This window comes from Dasypus novemcinctus, chromosome 2 (assembly GCF_030445035.2).
Source record: "Dasypus novemcinctus isolate mDasNov1 chromosome 2, mDasNov1.1.hap2, whole genome shotgun sequence".
Classification (NCBI taxonomy): Eukaryota; Metazoa; Chordata; class Mammalia; order Cingulata; family Dasypodidae; genus Dasypus; species Dasypus novemcinctus.
The window spans coordinates 110,282,400-110,287,710 of NC_080674.1; the positions used below are offsets into that span (position 1 = coordinate 110,282,400).

The 5,311-nt window shown below is 32.0% G+C and overlaps 1 non-coding gene across 1 annotated transcript; it reads right to left on the bottom strand.

The window, feature by feature from the left end:
* Positions 1-1,408: 1,408 nt before the first annotated feature.
* On the bottom strand, positions 1,409-1,471 carry LOC111762081 (small nucleolar RNA SNORD78). Its single transcript, XR_002795291.1, has one exon. It is a non-coding gene; the product is annotated as a small nucleolar RNA SNORD78 (small nucleolar RNA).
* Between the last annotated feature and the right edge of the window lie 3,840 nt (positions 1,472-5,311).

Here is a 5,311-nt window from a genome sequence, read left to right on the forward strand (position 1 = left end):
CCCACAATCACTCAAGTAGAAGGTTACTAAGAGAAAACATGATAAACATATAAATAGAAAATAGTATGGCCAAGTGTATTTCAGTGACATAATATATAATTGCATTGAATTTAAAAATTAAGAATCAAAGGATCTCTGTAACAGGAAAAAAAAGCAGTATAGATTTATATGTTTTTCAAAAGAGATTCACCTAAAAATCCAAAAAAGTTGAAATGGAAAAAAACAATGTATTTTAAATGAGTTATAAAATAAAAACTATTAGAGATATTAACCTTAATATCAGACAAAATAGAATTGAAAGCAAATCTTTAAAGAAACAATAAAAAATATTTCACAAGGATGAAAGGAATGCTACAGAAGAAGGTAAAAGAATAATGAATCCATATATTCTCTATACCTTCAATGTACATACAGCAAAAAAAAAACATTAAAAATATGGTGGAAAATATAAAAATCTATAAATAAGATGAAAAATTTAAACATAAATCTCTCAGATGGATAGATTAAAAAGAAAAAATAAGTCAGTAGAGATATTTTATTAATATCATTAGCAAACTTAATCTAATTATTATACAGAACTTTCCTCACACAAACAGAAAATAAAATTTTTTCAAACACACATATTTTAAAAACTGAACTCATTTGATTCAAAGAAAAGAATTGCAGGTCACATTCTGGGATTAGAATACAGCAAACAACACAGAAATACTGTAATAGTCAAAATCCACCTACATTTGGTCTATCAATTGTCATGCATCTAACTACAATAAACATCTGAAAAACCACCTCAAGTTGGATTAAGACATAAGTATATTTAAGCATATACACATTTCATTTAATAAAAATTCAGGAATAGAAAGTCCCATAGTTTGTGATATGGTTTAATAGTATCATCAAGATCCAGTCCTGTTTTCGCATTTGGTTTTATTACCATTGATGTTTTGACAATCTCCCCACATGATTGTAGGATGGTTGTTCACCAATAATTAGAATATATTACAAGATAGGATCCTGAACAGGAAGAACTAGAGTGAATGATGTCATGTTCTCAACAATTGTGTTTTGCTGAAGTAGAAATTTTCCCCCAAACTATTCAGGAGATAACTGTTCATATAGTATTAGTGAATCAAAGCCATATACCTATATCTAAATGAGTCACAAGCCAAGAAAAATGGTGTTGCTTGCACTGACGATTTCTATTCTCAAGTAGGTTCACTTATACCCAAAGTTCTATTTGTAAGAAAAGAAGATAAATATTTTTAAGCAAGCAACGTTCTGTATATGCCACATTTGGAAAATTGAATTGGCAAATAAACCATGAATAAAACTGGGAATTATGATGGAAATTCCAATACATTAAAAAATGTGGTATACATGTGAACCAGTTCTTTTTTGCTTTCTTCTTTCTTTCTTCAGCATTAAACTTGCCTACATGCTTCTTTCAGATCAGACATTTGATAAATCAGTTCTATATAGAAAATTTATAGGCTTGATTATAGTTTCATTTAAAAATTTGAGGAAAAATCAGCTAAATATTAAGTTTGGAAAATAAAATAGTTTCCATAGTAAGAAATTGAAGGGTATATTAATATAACAAAAATTAATAAAGTAGAAAGAAATTAATGAAAAAAGCTCTCTCATTTTGGACTTTATGACAGTGATAAATATGAATTCTTACAGAAATCATATTTAAACTTCTTTCCTAAAGTTCTTTTGAGGATCACACTTTTTGCATGGGTTCTTTTCTGTGAAGAAGCTAATAAACATGGAGACAAGATTAGTGATTAGAGACCTCAGTATGACCATTTTTAAAGGTTTAGTTTTTGTTTTTGTTTCTGTTTTTTTTTGCTTTATTTCCCCCAGATAAAATCTGATTCCTAATCTAATCTTACCAAAATACCACTTACAGAGGAATTCTCCCTTCTGATGTTAATGAACATTTCAGAAAATTAGACTTGTGAATGGAGGTTTTACCACAGAAATTATATTTAAAAACTTTGCATTTTTTTCATGAATAGACTGTTGATTTTGAAGACTTCGGGTCTCCAAGAACTTCACTACTGTGAATCAAGTTGATGTATGATGCATTGTGGGAACACAGGCTTGGGCACCACCAGAAACTTTCAGCTAATGACTGCTTTGTACTTACACAGCACAATGGGCTTAAAGGAAGAGGGGAATTCTCTCAGAGAGGCCAACTGCTTGAGTCAGGGTCAGTTGTTAGCAGCTCCATAGGCCCCACTTCATGTATGAGAAGAGAGACAAATCTGTACTGCCTGAGGATGAGGTATTTATATGACCTGTGGGGAGTGGGCCCGGCCATTGAGAATTTCCACCATGATAAGCCACTGGGGCTGCTTGTTCTGGTTTAAGGTAAGGTGAGGCCTTTTCATCAGACACAATGTATCCGCAGGCTTTGAAATGGGAACACCCTGAAACAGCCGCACCCAATAGTAAAGGAGTGGGTAGGCCAAAGCTGGGAAATGACTGTGAGGTGTCCCTTGCTTCCCCAGCAACTACATTCCCCACATTTAAGTGGTCTTTCTGCTCTGGAAACCCTCAGGTGTGGAGGAATGGACATCATCGTTACCAAATGCTTCACTTCCATTAAATAGCTTCTGTGTGAACAGCCTAAAAAATAAAAGATGAAATCTCTGGTAAAAGTTCTATTAAGGTCATTAAAGAAGTCTAAGACTTTCTGAATTTTTGGATAAGTATCTTTGTCTGAATATTTTTCACAGATATCATATTTACAGGATTTTTTTCTAAATTTGCCACAGCTTTCTCTTAAGGTTTCTCCATCAGATGCTATCATTTTTAAAATGATTATATATGTATTCTTTTCCTGCAAGTTTTAAACATTTTGCATTTACCATGAAAACATAAAAACTCTGAGGGAATGATTTAGATTTAAGGAAAATTAAAAGGCATAACAACTTAATGAATTAATGAATATATGGCAGTGGATTGGATCCTTGGCCAGATTTTTTTCCTATAAAATATACTATTATGACAATTGCAAAATTTAAATAAGCTATGTAGAAAGTATTGTATTAATGTTACTATCCTAATTTTGATAACTGTTCTATGGTTATGTTAGAGAATGCCCTTGTCTTTAGGAGGTACATACTGAAGTATTTAAGATTAAAGCAGAAACTTAATTTAGGTGACTTATTATATATATATTTATATCTTTTTATTATAGAAGTTGGGAGTTCACAAAACAACCATGCATAGCATAGCATACAGGATTCTAGTATACCACCCCACCACCAATACCTTTAATTGGTATGGAACGTTTGTTACAGCTAGGAAAGAACATCAAAATATTATTACTAGCTATATTCCATAACTTACATTAGGTCCACTTTTCCCATAAATGACCTATTACTAACACCATGTAAAAGTATTATACATTTGTTATAGTTCATGAAAGAACATTCTCATATTTGTATTATTAACTACAGTCCATCATCCACCACAAGGTTCACTGTGTTATTCATTCCCATGCTTGTACAGTTCATTCAAAGGGTACAATCGGTTGTTCTCAGTGTCATCACACAGTTGTGCTGTTATCACCACAATCAATGTTAGAACATTTTCATTGCTCTGAAAAGAAAATTCCCATACCCCCTTATACATCTCTATCGTTGACTCTTAGCATTGAATAAGTACCTTCATTGCCATTGATGCAAAAATATTACAATATTACTGTTTACTATAGTTCATAAGTTACATGTGTTATATTTCTCTCATATATCACCAAATTCTTAAAACCTTGTGATAGTGACGTACATTTGTTCTAATTCATGGAAGAGCATTCTTTTATTTATACTATTAACCACGATCCTCATCCACCACTGAGTTCACTATGTCGTACAATCCCAGAATTATCCTCTATATTTCTTTATATTGATATATACAACCCTAGATTACTCCTTTCTGTCACAATCACATTTATAAATTAATGGTATTAATTATATTCACTATAATGTGTCACCATCATTTCTATCCAATTCCAAATATTTACAATAAAATTTATTAAATATTCTACAGACAGTAAACATTGGCTCCCCCTTCTAAATCCTCCTTCTATCTCTTAGTAATCTATATTCAGTATTTTAATTATGTGGGTTTACTCATTGTATTTAACTCATATTAGTGAGACAATACAATGTTTGTCCTTTTGTGTCTGGCTTATTTTACTCAACATAATGTCCTCAAGGTTCATTCATGTTATCATGTGCATCTCAAGTTCATTTCTTCTTACAGCTGAGTAATATTCCATCTTAGGTGTAAACCATATTTTGTTTATCCATTCATTAGCTGATGGACACTTAGGTTGTTTCTATCTCTGGGCAATTATGATTAATGCTGCTATGGAACACTGGTGAACACATGTCAGTTCCTGTCCCTGCTTTCAAGTTTTCTGAATATATTCCTCACAGCAGGATTGTTGGTTCATACAAAAGTTATATATTTAGCTTCCTGAAGAACCAGCAAGCTGACTTCCACAAATGCTCCTGTTTTTCTACATCCTTTCCAACACTTGTAGTTTTCAGCTTTTTTAATAATGGCATTCTATAAGTTGTAATATGATATCTCATTGAAAGTTTGATTTGCATTTCCCTCATAGCATAGCTGGAGATATTGAGCATCTTTTCATGTGCTTTGTAGCCACTCGTACTTACTCTATTGAAGTCTTTTGCATATTTTTAAATTGAGTTGCTTGTCTTTTAACCCTTGAGTTGTATGATCTCTTTATGTATCCTGGAAATTAAACTCTTGTCGGATATGTGATTAATAAATATTTACTCCGAGTAAGTATGCTCTTTTTCCTTTTGTTTCAAAATTATCTTTTATTGTTCTTTCATTTTACTTAGGAACAAATTAAGATTCTGAGAAATTAAAATCATCCTTAATGCCAGAACCAGAATTAAAATTCTTATGTTTTGTAGCATATTTTCAGCATGAAAGTATAGTCCTTTTTAAAACATATTTTTACTTCTTTTTTTCTGTATTTATTTTTTTAATACTACATTAAAAAAATATGAGGTCCCCATATACCCCCCATCCCCCTCCCCCCACTCCTCCACCCATAACAACAATCTTCCCCATCATCATGAGGCATTCATTGCATTTGGTGTATACATCTCTGAGCACCTCTGTATCTCATGGTCAATAGTCCACATCATAGCCCACACTCTCCCACATTCCACCCAATGGACTTTTTATTTATTTTTAAAAGATACATAGATCACACAAAATGTTATCTTAAAAAATATATGAGGTCCCCATTATGTCCACTCCC